The following is a 20380-nucleotide window of genomic DNA, read 5'->3' as shown; positions in this document are numbered from 1 at the left end:
CCAGACATCACTTAAGAACCAACAGAAGTTTTTACCAAGGTGCCTCTTGTTAAAGAGCTGGGGGCACTTAGCACATTTGCTGGGTAGCAAACCACTTGTACAGCAGGATGGATTTTTATCTTTCCCCCCGTGACAGCCCCCTGTATGAGCAGACAGTACTGGGAGGGAATTGCTGGTTTTCCAAAGGAGAAAATGAACAATCACTGTATGAACACATCTAACTTGGTGTTCTTTCTTTGGCAGGACACCTGTGTATGCCACCTGCAAGGGGGGAGGATGCTGCAGGAGACGGGGAGCTTCTGTGCATCCACCCCATCTCTGTTGTTGTTTTTGTGCCTCATAATGAGCACGTCTCACACCAGACAAGTCTCACAACATTTCCCATTTGTGGGTGCCCAGGGAATGCCAAGGTCACAGAACAGATCTGTTTTCATGGCTTCTTGTCTGCTTTTTGCACATACAAATGAGATTGCAGAGTAAGAACGGAGGGGAAATACAAACTAACACAGCAGAGTGTCCTACAGGTGGAAAACACCTGGGAGATAAGACAAATAGACTTGTTCCTTACTCCTAGCTGCAGGTAAGGAATAAACCTTGGAGTATCCAGTGGCTGCTGGTTTCAATTCTGCCATGTGCTCTATAAATTTTACACCAAAAACTAATTTCACAAAATTTTTAGCATAAAGAAATATGATGACAGAAAAAGGGCAAAGACCAGAGGGCTGCTGAATCCCAGACATTCAATAACAGTCTGCAGTGCAAAGTCACAAAAGAAGCTACAACTTTCTGCCACAGTCTTCATTTTTTCATCCCTAAAGTAGAGGCTTCAACACGTGCACTTGAAAAACTCTACAACATGGCAAAAACTGTATTTTCCTCGAGGAGTAAAAACAAACCTTACAGGACACACATGAGCTACAACTTTAGATCTGCTGCTGCTGCTGGAAAATGATTTGACACTACAGCGCTAAATTTGTAAGGCACAGACTGAGTCTTTGTCACAGGCTGGTAATACACTCAGCCAAAGGAGGATCAGAGCAGCACAGAGCTATCCACAGGCATATTCACATTTAAAAATATTCCCTGTTGGCTTGAATTGCTTCTTTCTTAAAGTCTGAATGCTATTATATCAAACTATCTTGAATGACATCCACAGATGAGCATCCTAAATTTAATTTCATTGCACTGACTATCTGTTTTAAATATTTAGTTGATTAATAGCCAACATAATTTGATGAGGTTGTGATTTGAACCATCTCTTTAAAGACAATGGAATAAATATATTTGAAGAATTAGTTGTTTCAGTCAGCCATAGGAAATTAAGAACTGCTGTGAGAATAAAAAATTTTTCTTTTGTTTCTTTTTAATTCCCTTAGAAATGCTAGATATGATGTCTTCTTAGAATTTCTTTACTCATGCTCAAATGAAGCCATAGATTTTTTTAATTTTTTCTTTTAATGTAACATGGGAATTTGTTGTCTGCCTTCATTCAACACATGTGGGTGAAAGTTTATCAGACTTGCAAACATCTGTCCTTTGTTTACTCTGAAAGACAGTTTGTGTTCCCAGTAAGAGAAAACTCTGTGCCTTGATGTTTCAGCCAGTAATGACAAAAAATTGTTTTCTGTAACACCTTCCACTTTCTTTTGAATTGAGATTGAATTCCCTGGGCTAATTCAATGGCAAACACCCTCCTCCAAAGTTTTAATTCTGTGTTTTCCTTATTAAAATTGCTGCAATGATCCCCAGGTTATCTCTGTGGAGGGACCAGACGAGGTGGCTGCAGGGCAAGGGGAGATGATAGACAGACCTGGAGGGGAATTCTCCCTCCTTCACCAGTGATGCTCCTGCCAGAAATCACCAGACCCCCTGTTCAAAAGCTGAAATGCCACTTTCCACTCTGAAAATATCTCTTTCATCATATATCTACTGGAATAAAATGACACTTTAATAGAAATAGCAAGTTCAGTGTTGGTTTAGTAATGATAACATGGGTGAACTGCACCACGAAACAATTGCTTAGTCAGGTCCTAATTCTTGGGGCATTTATTGGCACACTGAAATAATCTCAGGGGATGCATTCTCAGGCACTAGAAAATCATTTTTATGAGCAAAATCACACCTTACAAGTGTAAATGAGATGTAGCTAATGCTGTCAGTTTCTCTATTGAGAGTTCAACACATAAAATGACATTGCCAAATGGTTTATGGTATTCCAGGCGCAGTTGTAGTGGGCAGGAAGTAAAGTCTGGCATTCAAGAAAGGGATAGAGGGAATTACTGGGCTTTCTGTTTTATTGGTTAAAAACATTTGTGCCAGGAATTAAAATATGGAAATATATTGATTGCAGTCCATATATCGCCCTTGTTTTTTAATGGGAAACAGAAAAGATGGGCTGAAAAGAAGGGCTGAATGGCCAAAACTCTTTCTCTTGCTTTTAACTGTTGCCCTTAAGAAAAATTGGAGGTTTTCTACCCACCAAAAAAAAAAAAATCTCTCAAAGAAAGTAATATGAAAGGCTGTATAACCTAGTTCAAATTATTGGCAATTAGCATGGCACTGGAAAGTCATATCTTTATTTTATAAATTTGTTTATGACTATTATCACTAAATAAAAAACAAGAGACAAAGAGATAAGGAATCAAGGAGGATGAGGCTATAATTGGGTTGTCCTATATTAGTTTCTCAAGTGACTAATATAGCTGTAGCTAAATAATAGGAATAGTAAAGTAAGGAAAAAGCCTTTTTCATTCTTTCAGTTCCAGAACATTACACAAGAAACACTTTCAGGTGGACAAAATAATCCTTACAAGCTATAATGACATGACTTTAACAGTAAAATGAAATGTAGGTACAGAAGAATGCAAGTTTGCACTGCATGGTTTTTGAGTTCCCTTCCCTGAGAATGCTCAGGCTTGTTTCTCAAGTTCATAAATATGAGTTTAAGGCCCATTAAACATCTGAAGATTTTTCTGGATTGCACCATGACAATAGCAGACATCTTGAGGCAAATCTTCCCTTTGGGCTGCACAGGCAGGTGATTTCTTAGCTGAGGCCATTGCAACTCTTCCAGCCTTTTCATTTTACCCTTTCCAGAGCTGTTTACCATAGTAAACACAGAAATGCAGGAAATGCTTCCAAAAGTTTACAGTTTTTTTTTTTTTTTTTTCCTGTGGTTGATGCTTTACTTATTAAAACACGCACTGCATCCAAATGAGAAAGAGTATAAAACCCAAGCTAAGAATGTGAAATTTTTACTTATTGATTATGGGAGGTCTTCATGGGAAATTCATTTCAGAATCCCAAAGTCACCACTGAGATGTAAGATTTCATTGCAATTGTTATTGCTCGTTTAAAGCAAACTTGAATTCAAATATTTATACTCAAAGAAAGCCAGAGATCAGGTAATGAGGAAGTAGTCTGAAGGAAAAATGTGAAAGCAATGCAAAGAAAGAAACAGATAAAATGCTTTCAGCAGGGAATGCAAGGTTCTGGTGGCAGTGAAAGATGAGTGCAATGGAAGATAATCTGGGTTTGTGCAGTTTTGGAAATATAACAACTTAGTTGCATCTTTTTGCTGTCATATTTATTTATTGATGATACAGTACTCTGTTCAATCTGGTAAGAGCTGAAGACACTCAGGACTGGCAGGAAACATTCATCAAGTGGTGGGGAATGCTGCCTGGAGAGGGTTTTCTCTGACAAAGAGGTTTTCCTACTGTTCCCAGCCATAAATCTTACTCTAGGGAAAGAGGCTGGATCTCACTACATCTGGCAGATGGTTTGCCATGACTTTTTCCACAGGTGCTCTGATTTTGAGCTGTCCTGGAGTTTTTACATTCTCACTGGGGGCTGTGCTTTTGCTGCCATGGTACACAAGGTTGGTTCATGCCACTGTCTCCCAGGCTGCCACAAGCCAAGGGGTGGCAGGGTACCAAACTCTGTGCAGGATCAGAGGGAATGGCATTCCACCACCAGGATCAGAACTGGCACTGTGACAGGAGGGCTTCAATTCCTGTAGCAGAGATTCAGACACACCAGGCACAGCAAAAAGGATGCAACTGATTAAAGTCTTGGAAATTCCTGACCTGAGGCTCAAGACTCAGCCTTACACCTTAGTGGCCAGGCTTTCCAAAGGTGAGGAATGTCTTTCACCACAGAGAAGAAATTACTTCTGCTGTTTAGTTTCATAGTATTTCATTTCCATTTTATAAGCTCTTCATCAATAGATATTTTCATTGAGCATTGCTGGGAGGTACTGGGCAAAAGAGAGATACTAGAATTAGGAAACCTTTTTTTTTTACTGACATTGAAGACAATTTACTTTGACAGTAAGCACTCTTAGAATTAATTGTAGATTAAGATCCCTTTTCTTACAGGCATGAATATTTAAGCAGTTTTTCATTCTATAATATCTGTCATCTGAACTGTAAATCCTTTGACTTAATTAGCAGTGCTTTTAGTAACATTTAAGTTATGAATGCATACAGGGAAATAACTGCCTGAGATGAATTTTCACCCCCACTTTGCTCTGACTTCTTATCTTTCAGTCTGAGAAGAAAATAAAAAAAATGAAAAAATATTATTTCCTGTATTCTCTTTTTAAAAAGTGTACTGGTTATTTCACACCAGAATATGAACATCTTGTCTGTTTAAGTGACTGTATTCAAGTAGAATCCTATCTGCATGCAATACATGCTCAGAGCCACAGAAATCACTGAAAATATTTGTTTCAGGCTCACTTTAGAAACAGCTATCTGGAGCGGTATTTCAGTTCAAGTTAGGTTGTGTTAGATAGGACAGACTTTTTAACTTGAATTTTTTTTCCAGAATATTTCTTTTGTATTAATAAAGACTCCGAATATTTCTCACAATTCAAATGTGCCTAAAAATTGTGGATTCCTGAGAATTAGAAGTATTTGAGGCCTGTGGGGTTCAAGTTGCTGCCAGGGAAGGGGGGAGCTATTACTAAGATCTCTTTCCAAGTGAATTTCCTGTGGCTCCTGTTGGCAGCTGGTCATGCTGATCACTTGCTCATTGGAAATAATGCAGATGATCCTTCCCCTGCACAGTACTTGGAGTTGGGCTCTGCTCTGTGCCAGAGGAACTGAAACAAGGCTTTGTTCTGCCAATTCCCCTTGGGGAATTTACCCTGGAATTTCTGTCCTCTGTGTGTGTTTGTGTCTGTGTGTGTGTCTGTGTGTGTGTAAAAGCAACAGGAGAAACATATTTTTTCTAATGTGTGAGAGCTCTGGTTGAGTCAAGACTGGGCCAAAGTGGTTTGACTCCTCAGTTTTCTTGGGTTAGAAAAAATTAGAGGAGCTGGAGGAGGTCTGGTAGCAGTAGGAGGGGTGAGAATGGTGCAGAGACCCACTGCAAGTGCAGAACTGCTGGAGACCCTGCACCTGCTTTGTCATTTCAAAAGGCGAGATTCAATACCACAGAAGTTACAGCACTGTAGGATTGTTGGTACCACAAAGCACGTGGCACTTCTCAACACAGTGCCCCTGTTTGCCTGCAGTCATGGGGACAGGAGTAAGTCACAAAAGCTTCTCTTGGGTTTGAATTTTTTTCCACGCCTGCTAACCAGCCAGCTATATTCCTTTTTCACCATGCTGTGGCCCCACAGCCTCTCAAGGAGTCCAAGGAGTCTCTTGCTGAGCTAATTGTAAGAAACAGCTTACAAACTTAAGCTGGTAAAGTCATACCTTTTAACTCTTGTTCATCTGCTCATTCAGTGTATGACTCCTTCCAGTTGGTTTTTGAGCATTTGTAGATTCATATTCAGTGGTTTCAATAAAAAAAGTGACTGAGTGATAGCTCACACTGTGAATGATGAGTAAATGAAGCTATAACCTCACTAAATTGAGAGATGTGGCAAAATGCTTTCACACAGTAGATGATGTGACTTTGGGCAGAGTTAATTGTTATTTTATGTAAGAATGTAAAGGGGGTTTAAGGACAATGGGCAATAGGGTGATGTCTTCTTTACAAGGTTGACTATAAAGACTGTAGCACAAAGAACAAGAGTGATAAAGGCTTAACCATATTGTAAGAACAGGCTTTATATTTTTACACAAAATAAATCAAACTCTAGCTGTGGGGCCAGTGCAGTCTTGTCATAACAAATGGTGGTAGATGGGAACGTACAGTATATAAGATTTACAAATGAAGACTTTCTGGCTCATCTCCATCCTCACAAGTTTTTTAATGCTCTGATAAAAAATTTCAGCCAACAGACATAAATTCTTCTTACCAGTGTGCCTTGCCAGTGGTGGAAAACTGAACATTATCATACTCAGACTTGAAAACTTGTCTTATTTAAATCCTTTTAAGTCTCTCTGCAGACTGATAGTAATCAAATTCATCAAACTCTACACTTAATGTGTTGGATGCTCAGAAATTTCTTTTATAATACCAATTTACTCCTTGCATGACACCGTGTCGGTTGTGTCTCTTTCAGATGCTTCAGTCTTTGAAGGATGGGAATTACTAAAGCAGCTAAATCAGTCATTCTTGGTTGTTTGTATTAGTAGATACAAATAGATACATTAGAAGTTTCTGCTGTCTTGCACTGGCACAATTCCATTCTTTTCAAAGTTGCTCTGCAAGTTGAAAACTGTGACCAGTGTCTGAAAAAAGAGATAGAAATGGGACTGGAACAATCTGTCTAGTGATATAGGCAACCTGGCTGAAATGCCCCCAATAATCAAATGTTTCTGGTAATCTATTATGTGTGCAAGAACAGTGAAAAAGTTTTTTATCTTTTTTCCTGTGCCAGTTCACATCAATTTTTACATTTTTGAGGGAACTGTCACAAAGGTGCTGCTGGTAAATGTGGTGACAAAGAAGGATCTGTCTGGGAACCCTGAGAGTTAAGATCAGTGGAAACTTCAGGATGGGGCACAATTGGATCGGGCAGGACGAAGAATCCTGGGTGTGTGCAGAACAAAATAACTTGACAACAAACTGACCTTCCAGGAAGACAGGAGTCAGCAACAGCTATGCCAGGAGCTGCTGTGTCTGCATGAAAATACAGAAGTAACTCACTAACTAACAATCTGCTCAAAATTAACTCTGTTGATTGTACCACATGAATACCTATATATTTGAGATTTTAGGTGGAATAGGCTTTGGGTAAAATAAAGCTTTCTAGGATCAAAATTTCACAGAAATTCCATCAAAATTAAAACACATGCAGATTTTACACTCTTGCTTAACAAGCATATTATTGAACTGCAGCTACAGATATTTTTTCTTCTGAGTATTTAGTCTTCTAATCAGTAAGAGAAAATCAGGCTGTCCTGAGACTGTCTGAGACTCAGTCCTACCCTTAAAAGAAAAAATTACTTGTCTCCATAGAACACATTTTTCTCCTTTTGTTTTTCCTAAGCACCTTTCTCTAGGTGACCAAAAAAACCTTTTTTTTTTTTTTTAACTGTAAATTAAAATAGCAAATTTGGAATGCAAGAACATAAAAATTAAAAAATTACTACAATTACTACTTTGGACCAGCCCAAGTTCAGCATCCCTGAGGGTGAGTGAAAATAGATGCTCAGGAGAGTGTAGAAATGAATGTGATACTTCTTCCAGTTCTGCTCCGTGGCTCTGTTTGCAAGTCCTGGTTTCCAGAGTGACGATTCATTTGCATGCTCTCAGTAGCTCTCCAAACTTTTCACTTTGTGTAAAATGTTCCTATTTCCAGTTGAGGACTTAGTAACTTTCAGCATCAACAAAATATGGAGTTTTACTGCTGGGCCATTCCTTTTCTTTTTGATGTACATGACCCATCTTTCAACTTCATATATATTTCTGTAATAACACATAAAAGATGAAAATATAGGACCCATATTTTACTAGGGATTATAGGATCAAGACAAGAATGAAATCAGAGCAGTAATGTTAGGGCCTGTTATGATGAAGCAAGACAAAACCAGAAAACTTCAGGTAGTACCAACCATTTGTAGTTAGGGGCATCTGTAATAATTTAATTTCTTACACCACTCAGTTAAACTTTCTTCATCAAGCTCAAAAATAGCATTATTGACAGATTTATGGACCTACCCATAAAGCACATGAAAAGCACATTTTTTTGTATAAAAATCACAAATGTACATAACTGTGATGTAGCCAGTCTTGTAAAATGAGACTAAAATCTGTTGTTAAATATGTGTTTTTCAGATAAGGCCATCAGTGTGTGGGGTGCTCTGCTATTCAGTGAATTTGTATATAAAACCAAAGGAATAATATTGTGAAGTGTCACACCTTCTTGTCATGCCACTGGGAAGTTTCTGTTGAATTTGAAAGATTTTGTTTCACCTGAAAGAAATTAAAATAGATGTGATTTGATAAACAGCTCTGTAGAATTGCTGGCTTATTGAAAATGCCAGACACTTTTTTTAGAAGAATTTTCTCTCATTATTATCATAAGAAATACCTCTAGGAAACTTTTTTCTACTGACAGTGATCACAATGAGGGAGGTTGTGCTGAATATCACAAAGATATTTTGAAGATTTTTCCAGTTTAGGTTTGTCCTCGCTTCAGACAAATATTGTGATTCTAGGGGTTTGGGTGAGTTTTAATTTTTCTTTTTTAAGAGATAGGATAAATAATTTAGTAGTTAGAGGTCTGATGACCTAGCTCAGTGAGCAGGATGGTTTTCCCAAGTAAAAAAAAGGATTAAACCTCTCCCCACCCCTGCCCCCTCCCATAATCCATGTTTTGGCAAGTTATGTACCTGTACTCTTTAGTAAACAATTACATTGTCAAGCAAGATTTTTTTTCTTAAATCTTTTGTTCCATATAGCTAAATTCTCATCTAATGTGCCTGCATAGTAGCAACATTATCAGCCAAATAATTATAATATAATATGTATTAGGAATATAATTATATAAATTAATATTGCAGCACACAAACTTTTGGATGGACATGGAGAGTTTTCACACCTTATGCATGCTTTTGTTTTTTCACACCTCTAATGAGGTTGTGCCTGTATCTATAGCTGTTCAAGTTTGAGCCTAAAAGAATTATATGCTGAAATTGAAATTTTGTTTTTTATTCTATTTAATTTCTACTTAAATTTTTAAAAATTATTATTGTTGTTGTGTTGTTGTTTTGTTGTTATTGTTGTTTTATTATTTTATTTAAAATTCTATTGCTAAACCTTTTCTTCTATCTTTAGGAGTATGAAGGACATGCTTGCCTTTAAGGTCAATAAAAATCAGTCATTTTTCCTCTAATAACTTTTTCCAACTAGACAAAATTGCTGTTCAGTACCTCAGGAGAAAAGCTTGAACAAACTTTAGCTTTTGTGCTTGAAATGTAATTTCAGAGTACTGTAAATGCTTTAATTTCCCACTAAGGCTGGAGAGCACTTAAAATGTTATGAAAACATTTTCAATTCTTTTCAATGATGACCCCCCTACATTCACTTACAGGTTTCTTCTTCATTGTAAACAATCCCCAGATCTTTTCTAGTAGAGTAGCTAAAGTTTCAGCCTGGCAGCTCTGCAGATGAACCTTATTTTTATTTTTTTTTCCTGGTGGTCCTCCTATATCCTATGATATTGAGTTATTTATAGAAGTAGATTTTAACCATAGTATTTCAACCTGTATTTTCTGGTTCACAGCCCACAAATTTGCATGGCCTGAAGAAGAACCAGGCTGAAAATGTGGTGAAGTCTAAGCTGCAGGAATGCATTTCAGATAGTTGGCCTGTCACCCTTGACTGGCTGTATAAATGACCACTGTTAAAACTCTGCATTTAAAAATCAAAAGGCAAGTAAGTTAACTCAGTGATTTTTACATATTTTCCTAAATTAGAATTCCCAGCAAGATGTCCAATACCAATCTCAGCTCAAATCCTCATGTCAGTCATGTTGTGTGACCAGTGGCAAAAGGCAAGAAATGGTGTCAGGGTTTAAGGCTTGAGGTGACATTTTGAAACCAGGCTGACACTAACCTTTTTTTTACAACATGTTTTTTGATCAGATCCTTGGCAGCTTTGCCTCCACTGAACCCAGTCAGCAGAGCTAATGCCATGGCAATTGAGAGCCACCCAGGGCTCATAAAATTCAAATAGTAGGGTCTTTTTTATAATGACAGAATGATACTCAGGCACTCATGTGCTAGAGTGAGCTCTGAGTCATCTGTGCCACATCACAGCTGAGCAGTGTCACACAGTTTGTGCATGTCAAAGCCTCAGAAGAACAGCACCATCCACTTCAAGGCTGTGTGTGCTCTGTGCACTGTCACAGAAATTTTAGTGGTTTGGTTTTGTTGTTGTTTTGTTTTTTGTGTTGGTTTGGGTTTTATTGTTTTATGTTTTGTGTTGATTTGGGGTGTTTTCCCCTCACTCTGGTTAATACCAAATGAGCTTTATCAGTGATTTTGCTGCCCTATTTCTGTCTCAAGGGCTGTGAAAATTCAGATAAAAGCTGCAGTTTTCCAAGAATTGAAAACAACCAAAGAACATCTACTGAGAAGTGCAGTCTGTGTTGATACTAACACCAGCCTACAATTATTTGGCTGAAAAAGAAAGAGGCATTAAATACCCATTAAGAATTTTTTTTTATTGTATTGTCCAGAGTAAGTCAGTGACTTCAAATTGTACTTTGGCTGGCCACAGTGAATTCATCAAACAGGGTAATGTAGTCTACCAATTCAGGATGTCTCACCCTACACATCAACTACTTGCTATCAAGATATTAAGTACTTGCTAGTTACTATTGCTGAAGCATAATAATTTGCAGCATTTTCTTTTGGTTATAAACTTCCCTTTTCTTTCATACTCTGGAAATCCAGGAATAAAAAGGAAATCTAGTAATCAGCAAACTGGTACAACCAATTTTTGTAATGTTCTTAATGGAAAGAAGAATGGAATCTGCAGGTGAGAGTTCAAAACTCCAGCAAGGCATGTGCAGCAGATTGAAATTAGAACTTTTGAAATCCAGATAATTGCAAGGTATGTCTGGTTATCTGTACAATGACACGCAGCCAGTATCAAGTTAAGAAGAAATACAAATGCCTCTAGTCCACTGGAACAGTTTGGAGACTCCTGAAATACAGCATTTTTCTGCCTTGTAGTTTGTTTGCATTCTTCTGAATCACGGGCAAAGTCTGCTTTGCAGTGAACATCATATCACTGTTAAAAGTTGGCTGTTCTGAAATCCCAGAAGGAGCAATGGACTTCAGTTTTTTAATGGCACGAGAAAAACTGAGTAATTTTGTCTGCAGGTCACTGAGGCCTTTTCATTCCTGTCTAGCAGAAGGGGCAGGCAGAGACTGTGGCTCTCATTAAAAATGAGAGAAAAGCTGCCTGAACACATCTGAACAACTGGAAATGCTGAGAACATGTGCAGATTGTGGCATAGGCATGGAACCAGATAACCATGTCCAAATGACTTTCACGGAACAAAAGTGTATGTTTTTATGTGGTTAAACCTCAAAACTTTACAGAACCCCTCCATTTTGCATCAGTTCCCCAGACGGAGCCTGAATTCTCTTTTAGATAGGATTTGCCTGCCTGAAGCTTCAATTATTTGGGTTTAGTTGTTTCTGGTTTTGGTTTTCATTGTTCATTTGTGTGTTTGTCTTTCAAAGGAGCATAAGAAATAGCTTTCAAGGGTGTGTTATATTGCAACATCTTGCCACTATGTTGGTCTTACAATCTTCAAAAATGTAGTAATCAACAAATAATTTATTTGTATAAAGTTCTTTTTACAAGCCATTTTTGCAAATAATTCTCTGCTCAAAACAAAGATAAGGCACTCTTCCCTCTTATTTCCTTTTGAAGAGTTTTATTGGAAGGTTGTCTCTTGGCACATGAATTCAAATTTAATTTTTGATCTCTGGTATAATTGACTGTGACATTTAAAGGCTCTACAGAAAGTAACATCAACTTTTTTCCCATTTAAAAGCTGGCAATAACAGTTAATTCCTCAGCAGGAGCTAATGAACAAGGTATACAGCAACATCCTGTTTCGCAAATTAGAAATATGTGGTTAAAGGCAACAGTGAGAAACTGAGGTTTTGTCAAGTTCTGGCATCCTTTTCCTTTCACACTGACCCATCAGGGTGGTGTGAGTTATATTTCCAAAGGCTCTTGAGGCAAATCCATTAGCCTGACTGGCTTTCTCCTCTGGGGTTTGACACTCAGGTTACCAAATCTGTATCGTAATGATTTACGTCAATAAGCCCTTGAAAACTCCATCTGAACGAAAAAAGGGTGTTCTCACTGCATCCATCCAGCTGCCAGCCTATGCAGTGCTGTGAGCTGGGGGGAGCTCAGCTGCAGGAGCTGTGAGCTGCAGGGGCCCAGCAGCAGCAACAGCTGGCAGCTATTGCTAATTATCAGCCCATTTGGGACTTTTGTAAGGCTGCTTTCTTGAGGATGGAGGGCCAGCAGCTGAAATACAGCCTAGACTCATGGCCAGCCATTCTGTCCCCACACATCAATAGCATTATTTTCAATACTTTGGGAGATAACTGGTTCATTTCTTATACGTCCCTGCTAATGCAGGCATTTATTGGTCTGCAAGGCATCGCTGTCTGTTTATTGATTGAGAGTCTTTTTTGGCCCCCCAAAACAAGGGCATTGAGGGGCTGGAGGATGTTTAGAGAAGGGAATGGAGCTGGGGAAGGGTCTGGAGCACCAGGAGGGGCTGAAGGAGCTGGAAAAGGGGCTCAGCCTGGAGAAAAGAAGGCTCAGGGGGAGCCTTCTGACTCTCACAGCTTCTGGACAGGTCCCACCCTGAGTGTCAGCCTCTTTTCTCATGTAATGAGAAATAGGACAAAAGGAAATGGCTTCATGCTGTCCAATGAGGTTTAGGCTGAGTATTAGGGGAAATTTCCTCCTGAAAATACTTGTCAGATGTAATGAACAAAGTTCCTGATACTCCTGGGCAGGGCCTTCCTAGTTCCCATGGCAACAATGGACCAGCTGCTGGCTCTAGCTGAGTACCGATATTGAAATGTCAATTAGTTAATTGCGCTGTTTGTTTTCTCTAAACTACCTGGAGATAACTGGCCTCCCACCCCCCACGCTGCCATTCTGGGACTAAAATGCAAATAAAAAAACCCTTGGGATCATGGGAGTGTTTTTAGGGGATAAAAACATCCCTAAATAAAGAACTAATCACAGTAGAGGGGGCTAGACAAATGCCCTAGCTGAGGAAGAGGGGAAACACAGTCCCTGATCGACTTTTGCCCGTCACCATCACCTACAAAAGACTAGACTTGACTGTGGGAAGTGGAGATGGAGAGACAGAACTTCCTAGTGCTGCCACAAGGAAAGAAGAGGGGATAGCTGCTGCTCTGGACTTCAGTGACAGACTCTGCATGCCTCCTTCCTTTTGGCCACCTGGGAAAGCTACAACAGCGGGGATGAGCTCTGTTCAGGCCCCCTACCCAGCTGGTCTTTTTAAAAAAGAGCTGGACATTAATAAAGGCATTAGCCCTGTTCATCAGACATTGGAACAGGCTGTCCAGGGCAGTGGTTTTCTAAGAGTTTAATAGAGGTATATATAATAGATAAGTGAGTGTATTCATGTACACTCTTATTCTTTATTTAGGTCAAACCCATATAAATATATGAATTAAAGTGCCCAGAAAAATTGTGGCTGCCCTGAACTAGTGAAGGGTTTCCCTGTCCATGGGGCAGGATGGAACATCTTTAAGTCCCTTCCAACAGAAACCATTTCACGATTTAATGACTGAACTTCAGAAAGGATCAAAGCCTCTGTGCCAGAATGGCACTGTCCTCCAAAGGAGCATTGGCAGACAAGCAGATATTTCACTTAGCAGTGTCCCATAAATGCTCTGGAGACACAGCTTTGATGATGGACAATGAGCAGCTGCTGCCATGACTCTGTGGCTGCTTTTCCTTTCTCCTTGCTCTTCTGCTGTGTGGTTAAATGGTGGATAACTGGGATCAGAACTGCTCATGAGTAGGGGTGTCCTAGAAACAGACTGAAAGGCCAGAGGCAGGTTTTTCCTAGATTGGCTTTCTTTTCAAAGGCTTCAGCAGTAATACCCAGCACTTTCCTCTGATGAAATTACCTGCACAGGCATCACAGCACCTTTAAAAGGATTGAGTCACTTTTCCCACTTCACATGTGTAGATAAACAGTATCAGGCTTAGATGTGAAAGAATGAGTCATGATTCACAGTCAGATCTATGCTAGTGGTGGTGAGGAATGTTTATCCCAGGTAAAAAGCTGTTTATTTCTCACTGCCCATCTGTGGGCCTGGCTTGCAACCCCTGAACCCATAGTCAACAAAAGTGTCTGCAAGTTGAACAGGTAAAATCTGGTGTTTGAAAGATGGTAGCATAGCTTTTCTTATTATAACCTGCAGCTGGAATAGGTATTTTATTTCAAAATCTGTGGCTGCATTGAAACAGATTCATCTCCAGGTGCTTGACAAAAGCCTGTGTTCCATGACCAAAAGCCTCTTTCTCTTTGTCACTGGTGTTAATCTGAGTCTTCAAGGAGGATTTCAGGGCTTTCCCTCATCACAACGAGCTCCCTTTTTGCCACAGGCAGGCTGCCTTTAGCAGTGCTACTGGGGACTTGGATGCACAGGCAGGCTGCCTTTAGCAGTGCTACTGGGGACTCTCTGCAGTGTGTAGAAGCAGACAGCAAACACAGACCCTGCCAGGAGAGATCAGAGCTGACAGCCCTGACAAATCTGTCACTCCAGCAGCTGCAGTTTCAAATGTGAGTATCAGAGTGGTGCTGATACTCACATTTTTGCTACATTTGCACTCATGTGAATGACTCTGGAATTAAGCCACAGCTAATTCTTGGACATGGCTTTGGACACGAGGGGAACACTTTGGGAAAGACAGGTAAAAACCACAAAGTGAATCAGCTACAAGGACACGAAGGGTGCTGCACGAAGGGTGTGGTTGTTGGTTTGTTCTAAAATGCATTTCTCTCTTTTTTTTTTTTTTTATTTCCCAGACTTGAAAGAAAGGTAAGAAACAGCAATTGTCTCTTGGACTTCAGCATTTCAGGAGACATTGTCATTCCCAGAAGCTGTATCTACTTCAGAAATTTACTAATTACCTGCTAAATTAGAAATTTACTAATTATATATATCTACTTCCAGAATTTACTTCCTGATGTTTGGGCAAAAAGCACCAATTTTCTGTGTCATAGATGACACATAAAACAGTGGCTACTCATCTTAAGTGAGTACATCTTAAAAAATAAACAAAGAAATATTGTCCTGCTTCTATAAACTCTTTCTTCATGGCAGAGGTGTGCTCCCCTCAAACTAAGGAGGCAGAGGAGGACAATCCCATGTCATTGAAACAAATGATAACTAAGATCTCCTTAGACCTTAACTTTCAGCCAACACCTCTTATGGCCTGAAATAGTAACTGAGGCATTCTTTTGCTCTAAGAAACACAAGGCTTCTTTTGCTCTAAGATTATTAATTTCCTTTTGCTTGCTAGAACAATAGAAAGGTAAATATGAATGTGTCATAGTGAATGTGTTTGACTTCTTGTCTGTGGCTGTGCTAAAAAAGGCTGGGTTCAAATTCTTATGAGGCAGCGGAGTTATCAATTATACCTGACTTCTGCTCTGTGCTGACCCCATTGGCCTGTGGTGACAGAAGTCACCTGTCATTGCCAGGGTCCTCTGGGGTGCACAGGAAGCCTGTGGCAGCTTTTCAGATTGGGTGAGCCAGCCCATGCTGGAGTTATTTCGTCTACTTCTTTTACAGATGTGACAGGACATGATGTTTCTGAGTAAATTCATTCATTTGCTTCAAAAATGCTGCTGGATCAAGGCCTCTGCTTCATCCTCTGCTGACACTTGCACTGCAGCTGCAGAGCTGAGCAGGAACGAGCACACAGGAGAGAGATCATGACAGTCACAGACCAGCAAACTCAGGGGCACCAATTAGGTCCTGAAAACTGTGTGGTATTTTGGGGCCTCTTCTCCAAACACTGTGTGTCAAAACACTTGTAGTTTTTAACAGCTGTGATGCAGAAGCCAAAGAAACAGCTCAAAGAAACCTGTAATGGTGAGGGCTCACAGGTTGGGAAGAAAAACGAGGGATCAAGACTGAAAGACTCTGCTGGTGAATTTGAAGACACTCTTGGAGAAAGCACTTGAGTTGGTATAATCAAGTGTAGGCCAGCACAGGCCAACAAGAAGAGAAAACACAAAGGCAGAGAGTTGAAATGTAAACTCCTTGAGAGGCTTTGCCATGGCAAAAGTTCATCAAGTTCTGTTTGTGGCTGTGATCCACAGAACCAGTTGCAAATCCTGCTGAGACTGAGTGCAGAAAGGTCACAGAAGCCAACTGCTATTTCCAACTGCTTGGAAACTGCTGAGTGAATCCCGTTTAGGGAGGTAAACTCTAGGCACCTCTTCTTTCCAAGGTGAAGCCCATACGTATGGAAAATAGTATGTGGATTATGATGTTTTTCCAAACTGGCATGTAGTTCAAATAGCAGGTATTGATTTATCGAGATATGACAGTGTTTTTTAGACTCCACAGCAACCCCTTCCTCCCTTCTGATTTTAATTCCATACCATAGCAAGTCTTCCATGGTGAGGGGGAGGCAACAAGTGGGAAACTGGAATAAAAAAGCATAAATGTGATATAAAAATAGAGGATTTAATTTTTTTTTTTACCAGAACTTTTAAGTTTTTATTTTTACATAAATAATTAAAGGAAACAAACAAACAAACTCCACAGTCTAAACAAATTCTTCATTTGTTTAAATGCATCTGTCAAGAAGAGTATGTTGTATGTTAACCTGGAGAAGACTGGTGAGATAAGCGTGGCTGTAATACTTAGGGGATTCAGTGGCAAAAAGATTGACAAGGAAATTCTCTTAGAACTGTGTCGTGGTTTGACATGGAAGTGAATTCTTTCAGGAAGTTGGGCCAAACCAACCAGTGGTCAAGTTTGGATATTGGCACCTAAAGTGACCACTGAAGATAGGGATACGCCTCTGAGAACACAGGGGGTTAAAAGCAAGAACTCCCAAGAGCTCGCTCTCTTTGGTTCCGGTCAGTGTGCTGTGCAGATCTCCCCTGCCCAGCCACGGGCTGGGTGAGGGAGGGGGAGCCATGAGGCCTGGTTGAGGTGAGCTGAGGGGTAGAGGGACTGGAACCGAGCCAGCTCCTGTGGACGGAAGGGTGGAGAGAAGCGGAGATGCCTTTGTCATCCCCCCTCAGAGGGAAGAGACAGAGAGTCCAGACGGCACCTGTAACTTTGCCGGCGCGGAGGAGAAAGAAGGGGGGGAAGGTGCCCAGCTTTGGCCTTGGGAATCGGCTGCTGGGCAGAGATATCAGCCGTCTAGGGAGTCTGAACTTTTAACCCTTTCCTGAGAAGTGAAGGCTTTGTAAAATATTACTCCTCCTTGATTTGAAGTAGAAGAGAGACAGTCTGGGATCCGAGATGATGGAAGAAATTCTTGAGTTGGAAGGAGATGATGGAGTGGCTTGTGGCTGGACTTTTCTTGTTAGCCATAGACTGAACCAAATTATCCTGCCAGAAGCTGCACTTAGGGGGATGCGTTGGTGAGCCAAGAGACCTTTTTCAGTGATTACCAGCAGAGGAATAAAGAGAACAGAGGAGAGTTGAAGAAGGCGTGGAGAAGCCCTCTGTCTTCGAAGAAGAAGAAGAGGAAAAGAAGACCTCTGTTATTGGACCTTCAACCCCAGGAGAAAATAGGGGGGACTGTAGTCCCAAGATGAGAAACTGAACTGTTGTCTCTTTTGGTCCACGGCAAAGCATCCTTAAAAGAGCCCTGTGAGCAGTCTGTCCATGCATGGTGGTGAGAGCACAGTGACATGGAAGGGAGAGTGTCACCATGGCAGATTTTCTCCGGGCGGTTGCCATGTGTGACATGGAAACACAAGGGTGGCAATTGTGTTTCCTGGGGGGTCTGTGGCACAGGAGAGACTCCTGTCTCCCTTGAAGGACTGAGTATTTGATTATGTGAAGGGTGGCAACTTGATCAGGGTCCTGGGTGGTGTCTCACTGTTGGGTTTGTTTGGAAATTAGGTGGGAGGAGGAGGGGTGTTTTGGAAAGTCTTCATCCAGAATTTAGCATTTGTAGTTTTATAGTAGTAGTAGATTAATAAAGTTCTTTTCTTTGTTACTAAGCTTGGGCCTGCTCTGCTCTGTTCCTGATCACATCTCACAGCAATTATTTAGGAAGGTGTATTTTTCATGAGGGCGCTGGCATTGCACCAGTGGCAAACCGTGACAAACTGTAACTTCACTATTCCATGTGTGTTGGATTTATAGTGATATGAGCCAAAAAACCAAACAAAACCTAAAAAAACCAAACAAACAAACAAAACCCCCCATAAATAAACAGAAAAATTTAAAAAAAAACTTAGAAATATCTATGCACTTTTCCAAACTAGTTGCTCTTCTGAACATGTATGCACATCATGGCCCAGTACAGAGAATTTTAGCATGTGTATAAAAGCTAACATAAATGTCTCTGGGAGACATTCTGCTCCCACTTTTATAAATACCCTTTCAGAACCTGAAGGGTCTGTTATATCTTAGAGATGTTTGGTCTTGCTCAAGAAAAAGGGAGCAGCTTTGGGGGTTTTGTGTGCAAGTCCAGGGTAGGTTGGAAACACAGGAATAATTGCATTTTCCTGTGAATTCTCCCAGGAGAAACTTCTGATTTTCCATCTCCTTCAGCTTCATCACAGGAAGGAATCACTTCATGCTGGCTCCTCTGCTGAGTCCAGAGGGAAACACAGGGGAGTGTGGGGAATGTAGGAAACAGCACATGCTGTGCTTCAAAAGAAAACAGTCCTAGAAATGGTGCAGAGCTGCAGGGAGGGGGCTGTGAGAAGCCACATGGGAACAATTTTACAGCTAATAATGGCAAACCCATTTAGTCATTAATTTCTCATTACTCTCGCCTCACTCTCTCAGAAAATTATTAATATCTTTTTGATCAAAGAATGCAGCGGTAAAGCAGAAATCCTGCCAAGAGGCTGTGAGTGAATGTGCAGAGCAGTAAAAATTCCAGTAGCTGACAGCTGCAGGTGATTTCCTGGGCACATAGTGGATGGCCACAGTGCACAAGCTCTGGCTACATCCAACAGAATGGGCAGCCAAGCCACACCAGCCAGAGAAGACTTCAGGGCATGTGTGGCATTCAGGTGTGGCTCAGTGCAAGAAGAACTTCAAGGAATCTGTATCCAGACTGGAAGCAATAGGAGGGTGCATTTATAGACATTTTCTCCTCTGGCTTTGCGGAGAATATGTTTTCATGGTGTGGAAGGAAATGGGCCTTAATGTGAAGTCTCAAACATAGATACCTGGAGAGCTGTTGAACCAGCCAAGGATTCCTGGAAATTACATACTGTGAGGAAAGAACAGGATGTGGGGGTAAGGCAGTACTTTTCTAGGAAAAACACCCTTGTTCTGGCTCCTGAAAATAAACACAAGGCAAGTGCAGGAATGAGGCTGAGATAATGGACTGTAAAGGGGAATCAAGACAACCAACAACCCCCAAAGCACTCTGAACCATCTCCAGAAAGAAAAGCAGACTGCACATGGTAACTGATTTGCATAAAATGTGAGAAACTTCACTGCAGGGTGGGGAAAATTAATTTGCAAAAAGGTATCCCCACAAAGCCTGGGATACAGGACCCTGGACATCCCATCAGCTGGACCAATGCTGAGGCCAGGACCACTGATTTACCTTTCCTTCCCCTCTCTTCCCTTCCCTTCCCTTCCCTTCCCTTCCCTTCCCTTCCCTTCCCTTCCCTTCCCTTCCCTTCCCTTCCCTTCCCTTCCCTTCCCTTCCCTTCCCTTCCCTTCCCTTCCCTTCCCTTCCCTTCCCTTCCCTTCCCTTCCCTTCCCTTCCCTTCCCTTCCCTTCCCTTCCCTTCCCTTCCCTTCCCTTCCCTTCCCTTCCCTTCCCTTCCCAGAACTTCCCAGAACTTCCCTTCCCCCTTCCCTTTCCTCCTTCCCCCTTCCCCTTTCCCCCTTCCCCCTTCCCCTTCCTCTTCCTCTTCCTCTTCCTCTTCCTCTTCCTCTTCCTCTTCCTCTTCCTCTTCCTCTTCCTCTTCCTCTTCCTCTTCCTCTTCCTCTTCCTCTTCCTCTTCCTCTTCCTCTTCCTCTTCCTCTTCCTCTTCCTCTTCCTCTTCCTCTTCCTGCATCCCTTGCCTCCCTCTTCCCTCTCTCCCTGCTTCAATCCATCCCACTCTTTTCCCTCCCTGGAGCCTGCTCCATGTGCACACATTCACAAACACCTGTCCCCCACTCTGAATTCAGGTTTTCACTCACACTGCAATGCAAATGTCATTATAGTACCAAGGAATAATGTCTGCAGGAGTGTTGGGGTTTCCCAAAAGAAATTGTAGAATAGATTTG

Source organism: Anomalospiza imberbis, chromosome Z (assembly GCF_031753505.1).
Source record: "Anomalospiza imberbis isolate Cuckoo-Finch-1a 21T00152 chromosome Z, ASM3175350v1, whole genome shotgun sequence".
NCBI lineage: Eukaryota > Metazoa > Chordata > Aves > Passeriformes > Viduidae > Anomalospiza > Anomalospiza imberbis.
The sequence above is the reverse complement of the archived record's forward strand: the minus strand, read 5'-3'. Positions refer to the sequence as shown.